The sequence below is a fragment of the Scardinius erythrophthalmus genome, assembly GCF_964197995.2.
Source record: "Scardinius erythrophthalmus genome assembly, chromosome: 4".
Taxonomy (NCBI): Eukaryota; Metazoa; Chordata; class Actinopteri; order Cypriniformes; family Leuciscidae; genus Scardinius; species Scardinius erythrophthalmus.
In genome coordinates, this window is record NC_138224.1 from 47,793,135 (window position 1) to 47,816,853 (window position 23,719).

At 38.0% G+C, this 23,719-nt stretch overlaps 1 long non-coding RNA gene across 1 annotated transcript in view; it reads left to right on the forward strand.

The window, feature by feature from the left end:
* The window catches only part of LOC308689647, a 1,235,845-nt gene that overhangs the window by 1,014,817 nt on the left and 197,309 nt on the right, over positions 1 to 23,719 (forward strand). The window lies entirely within an intron of this gene.

The window sequence follows — 23,719 nt, forward strand, 5'->3', positions numbered from 1 at the left end:
CTGTTACTTTGACACTGAGGTTGAGAACACATCAAGAGATTTCTTCATGATGAACTTTGAATATTTTCTCTTGGCTCCCAGGAGTTTTTCCACTTTTTCCCACTGTAAGACAGCAAAAAATGTTAGTTACAATGCTTATTAATGGAATATAAATACTATCTTGGTTCTCAACAAAGGCTTGATAAAAAAATACTTCAAACTAAGAGTGGTTGAAAACATTAAGAATAGATAAAAAAATAAAAAGCACACCACATTTCAAATTATATTTTAATTACATTGAAGTCTGAAGTCCTGATCAAACTGCAACTTCAGTTAAAACTGAATAAATGTTTTTGCAATGTAAATTTTTTTCTCTAATGTTTTTATATTAAAAAAAAAGTTCCGTCAATTTTCTACAGTACAGCATATAAACTTCAAATAATATGCATACCATCCAGAGCAAGGATGCCACTGCACCAACACCTCCGCATGACCCTTAGCAGAAACAGAAAGAAACATGAGTTAAAGGGGGGGTGAAATGCTCATTTTCACTCAATCTCCTGTTAATCTTGAGTACCTATAGAGTAATATTGCATCCTTCATATCTCCAAAAAGTCTTTTGTTTTATTATATTTATTAAAGAAAGATAGGCTGTACCGAGTCTTTTCGGAAAAAAACGAGCGGCTGGGGGCGGGCCGTGTGGGCGAAGCTTAGCTGTGGTAACGCGCCGAGCTAACAACACAGAGACATTATTTGTTCAACAGTTACTCACCGTTCGGTTCCAGCGCACGACCGCGAACCTTTATCATTAGACGATCTGCAAATCCATCGATCTGGGTTTTGTTTATAAAACAATCATCGTCGAAATGCAGGGAACAAACAGTCTACACAACTCCGTTTATGCTCAGGAAAACAAACTCCATCCACGGGTTCCTTAACGCTGGGTTCTTTGGGAATCTGTGCAGGGTTGTCTTGCCCTGGCAACCAAAAACACACTTCTTTGGTGACATTGACTTCCCAAAAGCCGAGCATAGCGCTTTGAGGTAACGTACTGCTTTCGCTCTCTTCTCTCTCTGGTCTGCGAGTGCGCGCGCGCCCGCAATCTTACCGGAGAAGTGCCCTTAGAACCCATATAAGGAAATTCCGCTCTATCTTACGTAAGACAGAGCCATACTCGAAAAAAACTTTCCGAAACTTGTGACAAACCGGAAGGAGTATTTTGGGAACAAAAATACTCCTTCAAACGTACAACTTAGTTTTTGAAACTTTGTCCATGTTTAGCATGGGAATCCAACTCTTTACCAGTGTAAAAAACTCAGTATGCATGAAATAGCATTTCACACCCCCCTTTAAAGTTAATGACATTTACTTACAACACATGAAGTTACAGTCATACATCTGCTGAACGGTAAATACAAAATTAAATCCAAGTGAAAATAAACAAAGTGAAATAAATAGTTAGTTGGACTAAATCTATCATAATAAGCATAATAAAACTTTAATTAATAATTATTAGCACAATTCAATTTATTACTATATTATCAATACAATTTTGTAATATTGTATACTGCAGTTATACTTTTTTTAAATATTGCAGTAATATTGTATACTGCAATACTGCAGTTTTTATTTTTGTCACACTACCATTTCTATGGTTAAGGTTTTAAATTTGCACAACTTAAATTGTGATGTAAAATATTTCTTATTACACGGTTTAACATTATGGGCCCTATTTTAACGATCTGAAACGCAAGTGTCAAAGCGCAAGTAACTTTGTGGGCGGGTCTTGGCGCTGTTGCTATTTTCCCGGCGGGATAAACGACTCTTGCGCCCGACGCAAATCTAAAATGGGTTGGTCTGAAGTAGCTTCATTATTCATAGGTGTGGTTTGGGCGTAACGTGAAATAGACCAATCAGAGCGTCATCTCACATTCCCTTTAAGAGCAGACGCGCTTGTTCTAAAGCGGATTCCTATTATAACGGCGTATTTGCCAGACGCACGCCAGGATCGGTTCACAGCCGAGGAGAGAAACGCTCTCGTCAGGGACGTTGGGGATGGAGAAACCCACCCAAATTAACTTCGGTTAAAAAGGCGTATGATAATTTGGGTAAATGTGTAAGCTAGATGTATGCTTTTATAATAAATTGTCTATCTATCTATCTATCTATCTATCTATCTATCGTATTAATGTATGATTTGCAAAAATGAAAACTGCTGCTTCTGTGTAGATGAGAGAATCAAAGTGTATGCGCGTTGTGCACACGTTGTGGCACATTATGGCCAAGCATGCGCCCTTAAAATAGCATATGAATAACATGCGCAACGCGCCACTGACTTTAAACCATTTTTTCCTGGTTAGTGGCGCAATTGTTTTCTAAACCTGCAAAATAGCATGAAGGAACGTTTGCGCTGGAACACGCCTCCTTTTTTGCGCTGAACCGCCCAGGAAGCGCAAGTTCATTCCCTAGTTTAGCGACGTGCTTCTGTGGAGGAAAAAACGTGCTTTGCGCGGGTGCAAAATAGGAATGATACATGCGTCGGTGTACAAAGTCAATTGCGCTGGGTGCAAGATAGGACCCTATAACACAGATTATAATACCTAAAGCTTACATTAATCATCTAGTATATTTTGTAATGTTTCTTTTTTGTGCAAATACATTGCAATTACAACATACAAAAGTACAAAATAATATTGTTGCTGTGAATGTTTTTTTTAGAATGGTGGGGTGGGGTTATTTCAGTATTTTGCTATTTAAAACAAACCTCCCTGATTCTTTTCTTCAAAAATTTTTTGTAGGGGAAATTGGTTGAGTCTTTATGCATGGGGCATTCTGAAACAAATAAAAATATGGTTATAATTTGACACATTAAGTAAAATAAAAAGTTCAACAAACAATCAACTCTTGGTTTGGGTACGTTATGGTCACAACACTGAATAGCTTACTATAAATATGTTGCAATATGTGTAAAAGAAAATATTACAATATTTACATTTGTAGAATTCTAACCCAGCCTTTTAAAAAAAACAATGAGAAAGGCCATGTTCTTTTAGCTCTAAAAAGCTCTCATTATGTTAAAATAAAAAACAAAACAAATCCACACATACCTTTATTGTCTGCTTTCCTCTTTCTTTTTCTTTCTTTTCCTGAGGAAGATACTGGACCTGGATTGCCTAGCTCAGTGGACAGTTTAGAATAGGAAGAAAGAGTTGAGACCGGTGGCAGAGAAGAGACCAGAGAAGAAGAAGGTAAAGGACTAGACTCAGAGAAGGTGAAAACAGGATGAGAAGCCAAGGAGGAAGATGCAGGAGGAAGAGTGTCAGACTCAGGACTGAGCAGAGATGAAGACTCTGATGCTGGTTCTGCTGATGGAGTCTCTGCACACATAAAAATAAATAAATAAAAACTGCTGGAATACACTATAAAACTTGCAGCCTCTGTTCTGGGCACAATAAACTAAAATACATGTGCCTACATTGCATAGGAAACACATAACCAAATAAAACAACATGGGCCGGTTTCACATACAGGGCTTATATTAAGCCAGGGTTAAGCCTTTCACCATGTCCTAACCAGACGCGATGCGATAAGATTCCAGCGACAAGCAACTTGCCTGTCCACACCAAAAGCGACGCGACTGCGAGATGCGTCAAAATCAATCAAAACCCACAGCCAATCAGAACAGCATGTAGGCGGGGCCGGGCTTTCGCTGCAAATGCATAGCACCAGGGTAAAGACTAATCTTGACGGCATACGCAAGAAAATGTAACCTGTGTGTGTTACACAGGTTATGTGAAGTAGCCTACATAATGAAATGTACACTTATTACACCATTTAAACATTATTTAAAATACATAATGAGTCACTAAAACAATATTTGTCCAATAATAGACTTGTTTGTTCACAGTTTGAATGTTCTTGTTTCCCCATTCGTTTAATTTTAAGATCTGATGTGAATTCTCCATTGTTGCTTTTACAGCTACAAAGCTGGAGCACTGAATGATATTCAGAGTCACATTACACGTCACAAAATAGAATCGTCACATGCTGCCGTTGCGGCTGGTTAGGACAAAACTATTTATTAATATGGAAGATAACCTTTTATCTCCTGTCGCGGTGTTGATCGCATGTACTAAAGACACGGTGTTTGTTCAATTAGGACATTTAAGTAACTTTAATAAATGTGCCCTATAGCAGCCGAAACATGCATTATAGTCTGGAACTAGCTTAAGCCTTGTTTGTGAAACAGGGAAAGTGTTTGATAATCATAGCCTGAAGCTAAAAAATAAATACAAATAAAAGTCTGGCCATCATACACTACATTATTTTCTGTGAAATGTTACTGCCCAGAATGTGTAGGCTGGCTCTGACTTCTAGCAACTAGCATCAATTTCTGAATTGAGGCAAAAATATGGGCAAAATTCATGTAGTGTATTCCAGCTGCACACACACGTGTGGAAACAATTCCATTCTAGTTATTATCATACATAATTCCATTATTTTATTACAAATATTTATTTTATTTGAAATAACAACTATTACATCAATTTTATTTAATGTTAATTATTATTAGTTAGGCCTATGATTATATTTGCAGTATTTATTTATTAATTTCCACAATTGGATATTTCTGGAAAATATTATCTCAAATATGAATGTACGTCAATTAATAATTAACTGAAACGTAAGCCTAATTCACATGTTAAATACTTTAAAATAGTATTTGGATGATCGAGTCAGATTAACGAAATATGGAATGGACGTTTTAACAAAATGTGTGGACTTTTTACATGGTCCCTTACACACAACTTTTCCAATTTCCGAACGATTTCACACTAAATACTAACTTTAAAATGCATGTGATCTGGTCAAATGATTTGACCCTCATGTTCAAATAATGAGAAAAATAACGTCCCTTAATGATTTGACACGCGACGTATTAACGTCAGGCCTATTCAATCTTGAATAGACGATATAATTATAGACCTAATATATGTCCAGTAACAATAATCCATCTCTTTTTAATAATGTTAAGTCGATAAATATGAATAAAAGCGAAGTTTAATGTCACCTGTGATGTTCACGCTGTAGGCTATAACTTTTCCATTTAACGTTAAAGGGTAACTAAACCCTAAACCAACTTTTTTTAGTTAATGATCAATAAGAATGGGGCTTTATTAGTGCTGTTCATTGATTCAAGTAATTTTTTTTGACATTTGTGTTTAAAGTGTTTTAATTTTACAAAATATGGTGTAAAAACGTCTGAGTGCTGCCCTCTTCAGGTTGAACAGTGGCTACTGCAGTTGAATTTTCCTATTGGAAGTTGTGGTGGCCGGTGATGTCAGAGGGTACCAGCTAACCACGCCCTTGCCTGCAGAGAGATACGTCTCAGATACACGCCCCCTCTCCACTGGGCTCTGCCTACTTTTCTAGCATTTTTCAAATTTGCCAGTGGGTGGAGTCAGGTTCTGACCAGGGGTTTAGTTACCCTTTAACTGTTAGGCTAACGTTACGTTAGATATTTCATTGTGTTTCTTATTTCATACGTTATTCTCAAGTAAAAACCTCTAACAAGTTAAAAAATCACCACAAAGCAAGATGAAACAGCACAAGCGCCTTGCACATTATTTTGTTCAAAAATTATCATATTATCAAGGTTATTATCAATATAGCCTACCTGTATTAGCCACGGATTAGCCATCTCGTAGAAAACCCACAATGCATCAAGGCGACTCTGCGTGGCATATCTCCCGCCGCCTATAGGGGCACTATTTTAGGAAATGATGCAGTGGGTCGTATTTAAGGAAAGGTGCAAACGACCATTATGGTCGTATAAGTTGGAGGACTTGTTGGATGCTTTATGAAGTAATGGTATCAACATGTCATTTATATCTACATTCAAATCATGTTTAATTAAACAACTGCTACACCATGTTTTTACATTTAATAAGGGTTTAAACATGTTACGTGAACTTACAGTCAAATAATGCCATTACATTTAATGGTCTATGCATGTATTTGCAATTATACAGACAAAATATGTTATTTCAGATTATGTTTTAAACATTTTATAGTACTGTATGGTCAATGTTCTTTTTTCATGTTGCTGTGTAAACATGTTACTTCAGTTCATGGGGTTTTACCGTTATTTTCATTAATGGCATTTTTTTACAGTGTATATATATATATATATATATATATATATATATATATATATATATATTTAGATATTTATTTTTTTATATATATATATATATATATATATATATATATATATAGGCCTATATAAATTATACACTGTAAAAAATAAATGTATTTTTACAGAAAAAAAACGGTAGAATTTAACAGTATTATGACATTTTGATCAGAACTGTGAAATTCCATAAAAATGCTAACTATTTAAATTTGTTACTGCAAAAAAATGACATTTTCCTTTAAATAACAGTAATTGTTGTCTATTGTTATCCTAACATGTCCTTAAAAAAACATTCCTGTATATTTTTTGGTCAGAGTTGAAAAAAATTTAGTTTTACAGAGAAAACCAGTAGAATTTCACAGTCGTATCACATTTTCATCAGAACGGTGAAATTCCACTAAAAATGCATACATTAACACCAAATATAGCCTACATTTTTCCAGTTGAATTAGGCAGTGAGTGACTATGCACTAAGTGCAAAAAGCAACAGTTGTGATTTACACTAAAAACAAATAGCTATATATTCTATTTACATCATGTAAATGTCACGATAGTTTGCACTAAGTGTAAATAGTAATTAGATTCTATATTCTATATTTTGGCAGATTCTGTTTGCATCTCAGTAATTGTGTAGGCTACATTAACAGGATGCAATAATAGTAGGCTATAAAGTGTTTTATTAAACACTCGTTAGACACTTTATTTCTACTTCATTTTTGTTGAAAATAAATGCCGCTTCGATGTGATTTGTGATACCGAAAGGTATGAAATACAGATTCAAACCAAGGACTTTGAAACAAGCATCAAATAAGCGAGGCTTCCACACTAGTGCCTGTGCCTCTGAAGACATTAGGATAAATTGCGCATCTTTTCTAAACTTCATTGGTGATCCGACACAATGTACTATGTTGTTTCCTTGATTTATAGTCAGTGTTTTGCCTACTATTGTTTTTATGCATGTCATACATATCGTTCGTTTGTTAAAGAGGCGATCTGGCGCTGGACTGTGTTGTTTATAAAATCATATTTTTTTTAGTTTTTTGCCGCTGTGGTTAGTGGTGAAAGGCATCAGTTTTCTCTTGTGGCTGTTAGAGCATTTTATTACTGTGGGGGTAGTTGTAGCTTAGTAGTTAGAGAGTCGGGCTTGTAACCCAAGAGTTGCTGGTTCGAGTCTCACGGCCGGCGTGTTGCGAATGTTTATTAAAATTGTTGCGTGTTGTTGCTCCCGCGTGTTGCGGGTGTGTGTGTTCACCAGTCACTGGGATGGGTTAAAGAGGTCACATTTCGAGTATGCGTTTCACTTATTGGTATCCTCATCCAAACACACACTCCTGTCCAACCCACTTGTTACACCACTTCTGGAAAACCATTTATTGTTAAGGTGCTAATTGTCATTATTTCCATATCAAAATCCGAAATAACCACCTGTAGATGCTATTTACACTAAGAAAAATAATTTTTATTTTCACTAAGTGACAATATCAGCATTTTTACGTAATGCTATTTACATTAGGTGTAAATAATTATATTTATTAAATGAAAATTATCAAATTTGCAGTAAGTGTAAATACTAATTAGATGCTATCTATATTGGCAGAGAGTTGCACCTTAGTATTTTTGTAGATTAACAGGATCCAATAATTATCATAGAGTGCAAATGATTATATTTATTAAAATTGTTAAATGGATGTTACATTGTTGTGAGAATAAAAGCCCTTCTACACCGACCCCCAAGCCTACCCAATAAATACTTTATTTTTAATAAACACTCTTCTCTAAATAAAGCACTTTATTTCCACTTTTCAAACATTTTCTAAATTTTCATTGCAAAAAAATGGCTTTTTTTAAACACAATTTAAGCCAGTGGTTCTCAAACTTCCTCGGCGTGCACCCCCATTTAAACCAAATGTACAGGGACATCTTTTTATACTTTGTGACAGAAGTAATGCAAAAAAATATATATTAAAAATACTCTTGAAACACAAATTTTTGTAAAATGTTATACAATAAATTATGGTAGCCAGAGTATTGCTGTAAACAACTTCAGATTTTTATTATATAGCAAACCTTCAAGATCAAACAATGGAAAAACACTTCCCACCAAAAGTCATGTTTTAGAACACAAATTTGTTCAATAATAAAAAAAAAAAAGTCGACCTGGATTCTGATAATCCTGAACATGTCACATGGGGAAAATGGATAAAGCATGTTTCAGAACACAAATGTGTTAAATTTAAAAGAAACAAAAAAACTGGGCCTGGATTCTGATAATTTTGAAGTTTATCACATCACAAGGTAGTAAAAATGATTTAAGGAACAAAGCGCTGCACTTAAGTACAAAAAGTCGGTCTGTCCTGTTCTTCAGCGAAATGTCAATCTTCTGAAAGACCACATCTGTGGATACACAAACAGTTATAATTAAAACCCAAACCAAAATAAGAACAGAAACAGCAAAAAGCCTTAACCAAATACTCTCAGTTTTGGTCACAGACAATTACATCACATTTATTGGAGTTAATTCTAAAAATGATTGTCCTTTGGTGCACTTTATCATCGATGAATGATAAACACAGAAGATGAAGTCTACCACTACTATACAAGACAACAGAGCTTCCATACCTGTTACTCTCCCCAGTCAAATGCAGCAATTTTTGACGTCAGACTCAATACTCTGGGGTTGACAGAGTACGCTCTCTTTTTCTCTCTCTTTTCCACCTTGGTACCTTTATGAGGATTTATCCTAAAGATGCACCTTTAAAACACAACACAAACAATATCCTTAAATAATTGTTGTATGCTTCTTAACCAAAGGAATGCAGTCTATGAATTACCTTTGCAAGAATTCTAGTGTGGCTCCCAGTTCTACAGGGTAACTGATGTTCAATATATAGTAAAGAGAGAACATCAGATACAGGGCTTCTGTAAAACTCAAGAGATGGTCATTTACAATCATCTGGTCTACTGCTACCATGTACACACTGGCTGTCAGTGGGTTCTCTCCTTTGAACAAACACAAAATCAGTAAGACATAATATTTAACAGAATGTGAGTTCTGGTCACCCGAAACCAGGAATTATTGTGTTGCAAGATCATAGTAAATAATACCCACCACACACTACGATACATGGTGTTGCTGGAAGCTGTTCTGAGCATATATCACTTGGAACAGAGGTGTCTTCTACCATCACAAGAAAGTGGTCTTGGTCATTTTTTAAATGGGTTAGCAGCAACATCACTGCCCCACAAACATGATCCCCTCCAGATCTATACTTTGTGAGGATTCTCCCTGCTCTACTTGCTCTTTCTGTGCACTGAAATTCAAAGTACTCCAATATTCTTCTGAACTTACTGGAAGCAGATTCTTCAAAGCTGTTGTTTATGTCAATGCCAGTGAGCTCTTTAAAGTGTGCTTTCATTCCTGCTGACTGAAAAAGATATGGCCACTCATCAAGTAAATCTTTGGTTTCCTTTCCAGATTGGATGTTGTTTCTTTGAGAGGTGTAAGTAGAAGTCATTAAGTCATAGATTGTCTTTACATCACTTTCATTATTTTGAAACATTACTAGCAACTTCTCTTTCTTTTCCTGCTGCAATTCAGATGTTTCTCCAACTAGCAGTTGTGGATCAGAATTTATACAACCATATAACAATTTTCGTTTCTTTGTTGATACTTCTAGAGTACCACAGAGAGGTGTACTAATAGCTTTTGCTCTTTTAAAGGGGGGGTGAAATGCTCATTTTCACTCTATCTCATGTTAATCTTGAGTACCTATAGAGTAGTATTGCATCCTTCATATCTCCAAAAAGTCTTTAGTTTTATTATATTTATAAAAGAAAGATAGGCTGTACCGAGTCTTTCCGGAAAAAAACGAGCGGCTGGGGGCGGGCCGTGTGGGCGAAGCTAAAGCTGTGCTAACCGAGCTAACAACACACAGAATCAGTTTCTTACTCACCGCCTGCGACCGCGAACCTTTATCATTGTGACTGCTCCATCCTTAAGCATTAGACGATCTGCAAATCCGTCGATCTGGGCTTTGTTTGTAAAACAATCATCGTCGAAATGCAGGGAACAAACAGTCCGTTGATGCTCTGGAAAAACAAACTCCATCCACTAGTCCCTTAACGCCGGGTTCAGGGTTGTCTTGCCCTGGCAACCAAAAACACACTTCTTTGGTGACATTGACTTCCCAAAAGCCGAGCAGAGCGCTTTGATGGCGTACTACTTTCGCTCTCTTGCTCTGGTCTACGAGTGCACGCGCGCCCGCGGAGAAGTGCCCTTAGGACCCATATAAGGAAATTCCGCCCCAGCTGACGTCACGAAGACCCATACTCGAAAAAAACTTTCCGAAACTTGTGACAAACCGGAAGGACAATTTTTGGCACAAAAATACTCCTTCAAACGTACAATTTAATTTGTGAAACTTTGTCCATGTTTAGCATGGGAATCCAACTCTTTACCAGTGTAAAAAACTCAGTATGCATGAAATAGCATTTCACCCCCCCTTTAAACTTTTCTAAACAATTCTACACACCAGTTGTTTGAGGAGAGAATCATATCCACTTCCTACAACCTGGGAATTAATCTCATCTCTGAAAGACTTTGGGTATGCAATCACCATTTGTCGGGCTATTTCTGATACATGTTTTTTTGCTGGACATTTGCTGACTTCCAGGATCTCGGAAGCAACAATGGGGACCAACTGTCTTCTCTCAAAGCAACTTGGCCTTTCGCCATTTTGCAACTTTTCCATAAAACTTGCTGCCATTTTTTGCCATGGAACATCAAAACTATAATGCCAGTCATGGTCATAAAACGAAGTTTCACAGCTACTGTCACCTAGAAGATAAACCAATGTCCACAGGTTACAGGATGAACACTTTTCATGCAGCTGTAATTTTTTGGCAAAATTGCCTATTCCCAAGCTGCAGATTTATTGAAGTTTAATAACGGACAAACAAAGATGGCATGGGGCTTTGTGGGTTGTTCATGTGCCACTATATAGAGTATGCATTTAAAGTGATGCACAGACTTGTTTTATGTCCGCAGTGCATTATTGTCAGAGGGGAGACTGTTGTGCATTTTTCACAGGGACCGCAGGACCACAGTGCAACAAATCACTAGCATGAAATGGGCACATTTAACGTGTTGCTGGTGATTTGCTGCACTGTGGCCCTGTAGTTGCTCTGAACAATGCACAACAGTCTTCACTCTCCGCTGGCATAAGCTGTGGACTCAACTGGAGACGTTTTGGCCATTCATGCACCAGGTAATCACCACTGTGGCACATGTACGGATCACAATGTATGCAATTTCCAAAATCAATGTTTTGAGGCCCCGTGCCATCACAGTTTGATTTGTACCATCAAACTACACTAGTCAAAATTTTAAGAGGATCAAAACCTTTCATAATAATTGTCTTAAAACCAATACCCAAAACTCTTCAAATGTTGACTAGTGTACAATAAATCTGCAGATTTGTATAGATATACACATATACATATACAAACCCGATTCCAAAAAAGTTGGGACACTGTAGAAATTGTGAGTAAAAAAGGAATGGAATAATTTACAAATCTCATAAACTTATATTTTATTCACAGTAGAATATAGATAACATATCAAATGTTGAAAGTGAGACATTTTGAAATGTCATGCCAACTATTGGCTCATTTTGGATTTCATGAGCTACACATTCCAAAAAAGTTGGGACAAGGCCATGTTTACCACTGTGTGGCATCCCCTCTTCTTTTTATAACAGTCTGCAAACGTCTGGGGACTGAGGAGACAAGTTGCTCAAGTTTAGGAATAGGAATGTTGTCCCATTCTTGTCTAATACAGGCTTCTAGTTGCTCAACTGTCTTAGGTCTTTGCCACATCTTCCTCTTTATGATGCACCAAATGTTTACTATGGGTGAAAGATCTGGACTGCAGGCTGGCCATTTCAGTACCTGGATCCTTCTTCTACGCAGCCATGATGTGGTAATTGATGCAGTATGTGGTCTGGCATTGTCATGTTGGAAAATGCAAGGTCTTCCCTGAAAGAGACGACATCTGGATGGGAGCATATGTTGTTCTAGAACTTGGATATACCTTTCAGCATTGATGGTGCCTTTCCAGATGTGTAAGCTGCCCATGCCACACGCACTCATGCAACCCCATACCATCAGAGATGCAGGCTTCTGAACTGAGCGCTGATAACAACTTGGGTTGTCCTTGTCCTCTTTAGTCCGGATGACATGGCGTCCGAGTTTTCCAAAAAGAACTTCAAATTTTGATTTGTCTGACCACAGAACAGTTTTCCACTTTGCCACAGTCCATTTTAAATGAGCCTTGGCCCAGAGAAAACGCCTGCACTTCTGGATCATGTTTAGATATGGCTTATTTTTTGACCCATAGAGTTTTAGCCGGCAACAGCGAATGGCACGGTGGATTGTGTTCACCGACAATGTTTTCTGGAAGTATTCCTGAGCCCATGTTGTGATTTCCATTACAGTAGCATTCCTGTATGTGATGCAGTGCCGTCTAAGGGCCCGAAGATCACGGGCATCCAGTATGGTTTTCCGGCCTTGACCCTTACGCACAGAGATTGTTTCAGATTCTCTGAATCTTTGGATGATATTATGCTCTGTAGAGGATGATAACTTCAAACTCTTTGCAATTTTTCTCTGAGAAACTTCTTTCTGATATTGCTCCACTATTTTTCACCGCAGCATTGGGGGAATTGGTGATCCTCTGGCCATCTTGACTTCTGAGAGACACTGCCACTCTGAGAGGCTCTTTTTATACCCAATCATGTTGCCAATTGACCTAATAAGTTGCAGATTGGTCCTGCAGCTGTGCCTTATATGTACATTTAACTTTTTCGGCCTCTTATTGCTACCTGTCCCAACTTTTTTGGAATGTGTAGCTCATGAAATCCAAAATGAGCCAATAGTTGGCATGACATTTCAAAATGTCTCACTTTCAACATTTGATATGTTATCTATATTCTATTGTGAATAAAATATAAGTTTATGAGATTTGTAAATTATTCCATTCCTTTTTTACTCACAATTTCTACAGTGTCCCGACTTTTTTGGAATCGGGTTTGTACATATACATATACATATACATATATCGCTCTGTGAACTGCACGTGTGGCACAATTTGTTTGCCAGGCGTGCTAAAGGCTGGGCATGCTCACATTGCAAATTCTCTGTATTTGAATTACAAGAATTGACAAATTACATGTTTTGCTTTCAAAATGTTTGTGGATTGTTTAATGTTGTATCAGCGTTTTACTCACGTCTTCCACTTGAAGAGCTGGATGGTGAAATTGAGCATCCAGGATCAGGTGAACCTGATGCATCAGAAGTGTATTCAGCAGACAAATCATTGGCAGTGTTTTGCAGAGTGGAAGCAGTATCTACATGGCATAAACAAAAAACTGCATTAAAAACCATACTGCAGAAACAAGAAACACATTGACATACTGTAATACAAGTAAAGAGTACAGCTAACAAAGTACAGAATGAAAGAGACTGGGGTGTTGTTTTTCCAGTTCATCTAATTGTATGAATGTACACAAGTCAACATTTAAAGTGGATCAAACCTTTCATAATAGTTGTCTTAAAACCAATACCTGTTCTTGTGAACTTAATGAACTTTTTGATCCGCTTCAAATGTTGACTAGTGTATATGTAAAAACAACCATTGATTTGAAAACTTACTTGGGATTTGTAAGCCATAATCATCAAAATTATAACAAATAAAGGCTTGAGATCTCTCACTTTGCATGTAATGAGTCTATATAATATATTGTGATAACTTCAAAGCTAGCCATAGAGGGTTTGAACAGCCTAGGTGTGGAGACCATAGATGACCTACAGTTTTTGAACTGTAAAGTGAGATATCTCAAGCCTTTATTTGTTATAATTTTGATGATTATGGCTTACAGCTTATGAAACCCACGAAATCAAAATCCCAGAAAATTAGAATATTACATGAAATCACACAGTAATTACACAGTAATCCCATGGTCATTGAACCAGGTTTTGCTTCTTTTGGCAGTGTGGGCAGGTGCAAATCCTGCTGGAAATCCTAAGCTGTAAGCCATAATCATCAAAATTATAACAAATAAAGGCTTGAGATATCTCACTTTGCATGTAATGAGTCTATATAATATACAAGTTTCACCTTTTTAACGGAATTACTGAAATAAAAATCAGTCTAATTATATGACCAGCACCTGTATTAAAAACGAAACACAGTCGGGTGTTTTTGACTAACAAACCCTACCTTTTGTTTGTATAGTTCTTCTCTGAGTCTGTCCTCTGTAACCATAATTTCAGAAATTTCAGATACAGACTTCGAAACATGAATCTTTTCAAACTCTGTGTTTAGTACAGAGTCTGAACGCCGTGTGGCCTATATCCAAGGACCCCAAAAATGTTATGTTGGTGATACCGCACATGAATTGTGTCTACCACCTAAAAACCACCAAAAAAAAACCATTGTATTATGTTGCATTTTAACATGCTTTAGTGTATAAAGCACTGAGTTCATACTTGCAACAAATCCACGACCAATCATATCACAGGACATGGCCTCCCAAAACTTTTCCAGGTTGACCTCCCCATCAAAATTCTCTGCAGGACCCTGGAGGTCACTTACTAAAGAGTGAAAAAAATTATGACAAGGTCACACTAAGAAAACCATTTAAGAAAAAAAATCCAATTACAATGAACATATAAAACCTTGTAAAGTAAGTCGCTTTGGATAAAAGTGTCTGCCAAATACATAAATGTTAATGTAATCACAATTACCAAGTGGAGTATCACAATAGTCATACCTGAAAAATGGAAAACACCCTTTTTGTGTAAATCCATGATCACTACAGGGGGATGATCACCACAAGTAATGCAGGAATACTTGTATTCATGATCAGTAAGGGCCTCAAAGTGCAAGTATGCATGAAGCACTGTGTCTGCTGGTGGAAACTTCAGACCTGTCATATCTTGCAAAAACCCGACTGCTCTGCTCACAGAACATTCATACATTGAAGGTTACCTGTAGAAGGTTTCTTAAGGTAAGGCATAAGTGTATGTCAAGGATGATGTGGTCGTTAAAGTTGTGGAGTTGGTCTTTCCACTCTTGGTAGCGATAAAGCATTCCACACAGTGGGCACTGCTTACAGTAGGTTGATACTTCTATCATTCAAACAAAGTATTACATCAGAGGACAGTGTAATTTCATTGCACATATGCATATTTATAGCACCATCCTACCTTCAACAGTGCACCAGTTGGAGAGTATTTTAGCTCTCTTTGTAATTAAAATAGGGTCACTAAGGGGGACGACACCTGGGCATCTATGACACACAGTTTCTTCTGGACAAAGATATTTTGGGTAGTCTTGGCCAAGTGATGGTGCACGTATATTGTCTGGTAGGACAGCAGGTATCATCTTGTTCTGTAAAATGTACTGTACCATTTGTTTCAGTCCCAGATCATGTGGAGGATACAATGGATGGTCTTCTGTGACGTTGCTCTCTTCTGAATGTGTATGAGCCTTTTGGGGTGGGGATTCTTCTCTGCTGAAGACAGTACGGAAAAGCTCAGTCTGTTTGAAATAGATGCCATTTCGCAATGTACTTATGTGGACACGAACGGCGCACTTTGGAACAGGGGCAGTGCCATGTGTTTAATTTGGTGTTGTAAACAACAATGACACGCCCCAACCGGCTATAATAGGACACATTTGGCTCAAAAACGGAGATGAACTTTTTTGTTTGAGGGCTGCCAATTGAGGTTTCTACAGACAGTGGTACACTGCTAGAAACGCCAAGCTGCTGACGAGCAAGGCATATGTTTTTCTTCTCGTCACCAAACCATTATGTTCTCACCATTTCCATTAAAACATCTTCCTTTAGAAAGACTGCTTCAGCTGAGGATGTGCAGAAACTTACAGATCTGACATGCATACACTGATAGGATAACATACCACTCCTCTGTGCTACTTCCATGTTTACTTGGCATTCGTTTGATTCGCAGCCGACTTTTTGTTGTTCTCCCCATGTTTTGTATTGGACATGAAGATGACTACTCTGACCACTTGCAACTTTAAGCACTGTGAATATGCCATTTGATTTGTCCACACACTGGCTTGCAAGGTGAAATCTGCCATTAATGTCCTGAATTGGTTGATTTGTGTGTTTACGGTCAATATGTTTTTTTTTATATTTTTTTATTCATGAGGGTATTGCAGATTGGGCATTTCTGTTTAATAACAGGCCGTGCACGAACCCTACCTGTACCTGGCATGTTAAATGCTGTGCTGGAGGCTGATGGTGTCCCAGTAGTTGGTGGCATGTTACAAACAGTGCTGGAGGCTGATGGTGTCCCAGTAGTTGGTGGCATGTTACAAATCCTGCTGGAGGCTGATGGTGTCCCAGTAGTTGGTGGCATGTTACAAATCCTGCTGGAGGCTGATGGTGTCCCAGTAGTTGGTGGCATGTTACAAATCCTGCTGGAGGCTGATGGTGTCCCAGTAGTTGGTGGCATGTTACAAATCCTGCTGGAGGCTGATGGTGTCCCAGTAGTTGGTGGCATGTTACAAACAGTGCTGGAGGCTGATGGTGTCCCAGTAGTTGGTGGCATGTTACAAATCCTGCTGGAGGCTGATGGTGTCCCAGTAGTTGGTGGCATGTTACAAATCCTGCTGGAGGCTGATGGTGTCCCAGTAGTTGGTGGCATGTTGCAAATCCTGCTGGAGGCTGATGGTGTCCCAGTAGTTGGTGGCATGTTACAAATCCTGCTGGAGGCTGATGGTGTCCCAGTAGTTGGTGGCATGTTACAAACAGTGCTGGAGGCTGATGGTGTCCCAGTAGTTGGTGGCATGTTACAAACACTGCTGGAGGCTGATGGTGTCCCAGTAGTTGGTGGCATGTTACAAACCCTGCTGGAGGCTGATGGTGTCCCAGTAGTTGGTGGCATGTTACAAACCCTGCTGGAGGCTGATGGTGTACCAGTAGTTGGTGGCATGTTACAAACCCTGCTGGAGGCTGATGGTGTCCCAGTAGTTGGTGGCATGGTCACGACCCCTGGGACAGTAAATGTTGCACTAGTGGTAGTGGACAGCGGCTTCCCTTTACATCTAAATGATTAAGAAAAACATCTCTCCTCAGAATTGTGGCAGTACAGTAGAGACAGTGGAAATGAAGAGACTGTCTGCAGCCCAATCCACATCTGTGAAATGTGAAATCTGAAATATGACGGGAAAAAAAGGAAACACTCAGTTCCTCTGCTTCAGTGTAACTCCAACCCTACTCAAGCTTATCCCTGTTGTGGGTTTAAGTGTTTAATGGGATGCATTCATAGATATGAAATATTATTATAACAAAATACAAATACACAAATATATAATTCTTTGTTTTTGTTAGCTCAAGTTTCAGTGTGCATTGTTTTTGCCACCTTTAGACGTTAATGAAGATAAATTAATATTTTATGGGTAAATCATGCAGAAAATTGAATTCTGCATGATTTATTCTGCATGAATTCTGCATCTAATTCCAAAGGGACTACTATTAAATATGTGTACCTTGAAATGCAATGCAATTCGCTTTGGATAAAAGTGTCTGCCAAATGCATAAATGTAAAATAATATCTATTGCCACTGTATATTAAAAAATAACTCCAGATGTTCATACCTCCATGAACAACAGCCTTTTTGAAGTGGATTTTTATATGATTCTTGAATTTGTCCCGTCTTGTTGGTTTAAAAATACTGGATTCACAAAATGGGCAGTGAAAATTTCTGCAACATGTTGTGCATTGGTCCAAACGTGGTAGCTTTGACCCTCTCTGAATCGTTATGTGCATCTATAGGTGAAATAAAATACAATTAATGCAATTATCATGGTCAGAAAATTTAACAAATGCTGTAAAATACAACGCCAACAACTACATAAATCACAAACCATGAATATGTAACCCAACAAAGTGATACTGTGATATTGTTAAATATTAACTTACAAAATACTTTGTTTCTAAATACTTCGTTTAAAAAAACAGTTCAGTACAGTCGTTTTGTATAACCGTGTAACTAAGTATGTTGCATCCATCAAAGATAGAACTTCTTTTTACCTCTTTCTCTTCTTATTTTCTTTGTTCTGCCGTGCGCTCTCCCATAGTTAAACCTTTTACTGTCCTTTTACTGTCTAACATGAACTCCGCACACTTCCGGCACCAGACTGTTAGGCTGGCGCTGTCGTCCTCACACTGCTATGACGTATGGTTCTGCGGTTCTGCAGTCGGTTATTATTGAAATATTCTGCGCTTTACCTAAAACATGCGGGGCTTAAGCCCCCTTAGTCCAGCCCTAGCGCCGCCCCTGTCAACAACTAAACTAAAATGTTGTATAGTCACAGGACATTTACCTAAAGTGTGTTGACAACATTCGAAAAACAAATGATGCTACATAAGCTTCACAATGCTGCCCCAACAACCAAACAAACATAAAAGGCATAACATTAACTTTGATTCACATTACCTCTACTAGGCAGTTTGAGTCTGTGTCCCGGTGTTTCACTAAGTCGGACAACCAGCTCAAGAGGGAAACGATGGGGGGAGCAGAAACTTCACCGCCTGCTGCACTGTTCCTTCCCTTCAGCTTCTTCTTTGCCTTCACAAACCGGTCTCTCAAAAACTTTCACTTCTGCCGACACACATATTTTCGTCTTTGCCCAAACTCTGGCCAATTTGTTACACATCTGGCTGTCTTTATACTCTTTTAAAGATGGATTATAGTGGTGAGGGTAGCGACAGACTTCTTCACACAGTCCAAGACGATTTCAAAAGGGAACATACGCTTAAAGAAAACCCGTGTCTTATTTTGATTTTACAATGGTAACGTTGATTAACGTGAATGTTTAAAGGTGCTCTAAGTCATGTCACGCGTTTTTTAGGCCAAAACATTTTTTGTCACATACCGCAAACATCTCCTCACTATCTGCTAGCTGCCTGTCCCCTGAACACACTGTAAAAAAACGCGGTCTCTGTAGACACCACAGGCTCCACAAACTGCAACAAAAACAAACTGAGCAAAAAACAGAGCGACCCGCAGCACGAAACACAACAAACTGTTCCAGCCAATAACCGACAAGAATGATGTGGGGGTGGGGTTCGGGGGTTAGTGCGCGGATGAGGAGGAGGGAGGGTCTAGCTAGCCTCCGATTTGTTTGACAATAATTCGAATGTCAACAAGAAGAAACGTCTCCCGGGATCGCTTAGACAACCTTTAAGCATTGAACGGAGCGTTATCTCGAGTCAGCCATAAGAATAACGTTAAAACCGTTAACCTGATCAACTAACTTATGTGAATAAGCTACATGTTAAGGGACTGGCTTAATGGTTAGCTAACGCAGTTATGACTGACGAAATACACAATTTATTTATGTCTAATATTGCTCCATTGGCAAAAATATAAATAAAAAATTGCTGCACTGGCGCCAATCGGGCGATGTCGGTTGGTTTTTAAAAAAAATAAAAAATAGTACTAGCCAGAGGACACAGGGGGGCAGTAAAGCCACGTTGAATCCAACCTTGACACAGGATGCTGTTAGAGTTTTTCACTCTGTCGAACGAGCGACGCAACAGTCATTCATTAATAGTTTTTTACTATTCATTAATAGTTTTTTCACTAACGTTTTTCAAGGTTAGTAAAATGCTTCCGAATTCAGTTGATAATGAATATAAATGTTTTAACTTTGTCTGTTAATGTAGATGTCTTTGAACTTAAGTGTCAAAAAACTAATGGCGCTTGGAGACACGTCTAATGGCGAACAATTTAACGTTAACGTTACCCATAGTTTAGAATAAGTTTTGCTTCCGTTCCTTACTCCACTCCAAGAGCGACAGAGTAATAGTTTCTTTAATATCCACTGTATTCTTTCATTACAGTGTTATAATAAATCTTAGCTGTTATAATTTACAGTTCAATCCTTAAGGTTCAGTTCAGGAGTTATTTGTTATCTAAATAAAAAATAGCATCTGAATGTAGTCTAATAGTTTGAGCTCTGTAAAATTAATAATTTCAATGAACTTTTATTTTTAAAAATGATACATAATTGTTTAATTAAATCTCTCTATATATATTTGATTGGAGAAAACAAATAATTTCTAATACATATTTCTTAAATGAGAAGTTTTGTTTTGATTAAATCTATATATATATTTGTTTAGATCAAAAATAGAATTTAAATTAATTGCCTTTCTTCAACATGAAAAATGTACTTTGTACCAAGTTTTATAAAATAGTTTTCATAGACATAGAAAATATTGGTTAGGGTAAGTTATTTATTTTTCATTGGTTCAAGCTATAAAATATAGATGTGAACCATTACCCTAAATTTTTTAATTGGATGAATGAAAATATTTTTTCAGTGTGTAACCGTGACAGAAATGTCATTGACATTCATGGGACATTAATATCAAATTTTATTATATTATTAATGTTGACATATTAAATGTATTAAATGAGTAATGAAATAAAGGCCAAATAATAATAAAAAAGTCATGTGCTAGCAGTTTTGTGCATTAGTATTTATATTAAATGTTTATAGACTAAATACCATAAATCAATTCTAGATTCCATCCCATAAAATGCTGAGAAAGGAAATGCATGTGTAACAGTACAGTCTAGACTCTAGAGCAGGGATAGGAAACTCCGGTCCTGGAGGGCCACTGTCCTGCAGAGTTTAGCTCCAACCCTAATTAAACACACCTGAACTAGGCAATCAGTGTTTTCAGGATTACTAGATAGATACAGGCAGGTGAGTTTTTATCAGGGCTGAAGCTAAACTCTGCAGGACAGTGGCCCTCCAGGACCGGAGTTGCCTATCCCTGCTCTAGAGCTTATGTTCCTGTTTAACCTGTGTGTCCGGCTGAGCACTTCCAATTCGCCGAACTTCTAGTTTACGCAGCTAATCACCAGCAATTGCTTAATAAGAGTTTGTTACTTGCGAGTCCATTCTGTTGTATTAATTTACTGTGCTATTCATTTCAGCAATGTCAAGTATTATGTATTCGGTTAGAGGGTGCCATAATAACTTGAAGAAACGACGGGAGTTTTTACAGCAGGGATGTTTTGAACATCGACCTCAACTTGGATCTGATTGCACATGTGGAGCCCCGTACGACCTGCATCCACCTCCGAAGGAGGACGAAGCGCTGCCACTCTGGTTGAAGCCTTTGAACCTGAAAAACCTGATCTGACCGGATCATAGACTCTGCTTAGGACCGAAGCTCTCTCTTTGCTCCATACTGGCTTGTCACTTGCTGCCTTTTATTATAACCCCTCATAACTCTCCACAAACCAAACATCTACATGGCGATCTGAGAGGACCATCTTAGAGCAACACGCTCTGTGTTTGGAGGACGTACCAGCCTTTCTAATTATTTTTCCACTGCTTTTAATGTGCCTTGATGATTATTTTTGTATTTGACTTTAGTTAGTATTTTGATTTTTTTTTTGCTATTTAGTTCGAAAATTGTCTCTGATTTTATTTGTGAAATTTAAGTTTTCTACTGCTTTTGCTTTTATTTGTTTTATCCGATGTTGTAAAGCACATTGGTCAGCTGCTGCTGTTTTAATGGTGCTATATAAATAAACCAAACTTGAAACTTGAAAGGTAACTTTCAGCTCGACCCAACAGACCAGCTTCTGTTGACTTTGATGAAGCTGAAGCTTAATCTGCTCCTGGACGGCTTGGCTGAAAGCTGCGTTTACACTGGCACAAAAATTCGATCTTTTACTCACATCTGACACAGATCGGAATTTGTTGCACACGTGTAAACACAAAAAACCGCACGAGATCCAATTTTTTCGCATCCGATCTGAGCCACTTCCAAATGTGGTTTTAAATCAGATACATATCCGATATCTGGACATCAGACCTACGTCTAAACACGCATATCCGATTCCCCTTTGAATTTCAAGCCACTACAAGGCACAACGATAGCTTTTTAATGTTGTATTATGAGGTAAACATGCCTGTATGCGCTCACTTAAAGCTCACTGTGTTATAAACTCACAGAGTTTATAAAAGTTTAAGCTTTTAAACTTTATAAATAAAACAGCTTCACTACTGAAAGCTACATTATATTTCTCAGCAATGAGGTGATAACATCGCTGTAATTAAACCAACAAGCTTCACTATTAGGTTACTCAATTGCTTTTGCTCTCTGGTTAATTCATTCGAGTTCATTACAATAAATATTACAGGACTACTTTATTTCACGTCAGAATTCTAGATCTGAGCTGTAGATAAATGAATATTATTTATGGACTATAAACTGTATACCAGAATTTGTGTTATATTCTCGAGTCTTGACAGCTGTAATCTTGTCCATGCTGGCAAATAATCATGACCACCCGACATGATTTATTATATAAATATTTGTAATAGCACGGCCATTCAAAAATAGGGTCTACCATGTGCACAGTAAAACGATCACCAAAAATGGGCGGGAATCAATGTAAACAAAGATATCGGATACCAGTCCTGTCTAAAGTGAATCTAAACATGCGGGCCAGAAAGTCAGACATGGTCAAAAGATCGGATCTGTGCATTAAGACCTTAAAACCCTTTCACACTGGAAGCAAGGTGCGAATTGTTGTATTTTTTTATCAGCTGTTTGTGTAATGAATGCTTTCACACTGAACGCGAATGTGCTGCGGCGGAAAAACTAAGTTTATTTTTTTCCGCTTCGATGGCGATTTTTTTCTTTACTTTCGCGGCAACAGAGAAGGCTTCAACCAAGGTGACGTCACAGCAAAGATTATGGATCTTCTGATTGACGTCGACGCATCGCGTTTTGTTTGACAAAACTAACTAAAACTACAAGGACAGTGATTTTAAAGACAATGTGTGGCGTAGCATTGCCAACCAGCTCTGCTATCACGACTGTGAGAGTGTTGCGTGATAGTTATTTGTCGTTGTATTGTCCTGTGCTGTAGTAGGCTAGCAGGCTAGACTACATTTGGGATAGAAAGCTAACACTATTATCGTCAAAGATAGAGACAGAGATCGTGTTTACTTTGAAAATGTAACAAAATGTAGTGCTGCTTTTAGGATACTATACATTCTTTGTGTGATGGCTACAGTTTCTAGTCGAATGATTTTGACTTGTTCACCCAAAACCTTCTTTTCGGTCTTTTAAAGAAAATGAAAAGCTCGTCTTCACTGGAAGATGAAGTGTCCATGTTTTCTCAGCTGTCGCCGATCATTTCTCTGAAACGTCACAGACGTTCGTTATGCGTCCGATGTTAAAGGGCCTTTAGTGTGCCCCAGAGCGCCGTTACCCAGGCACAACATGCATCCTAGACTGCTCTGAGAGATCTTGATTCCTGTGCAGTCTTTTAGCCATCACTATGCCCAGAACACTATCAAGTACCTAGTGGCAAATGCACCCTGTGGCCTAATAACGTTTGCCTCTCCAGTTTATGGAGGTAGATGTAGTGACAAATTCATTACATGGTTCCTGGAATACCTGAGTCCAAGAGAT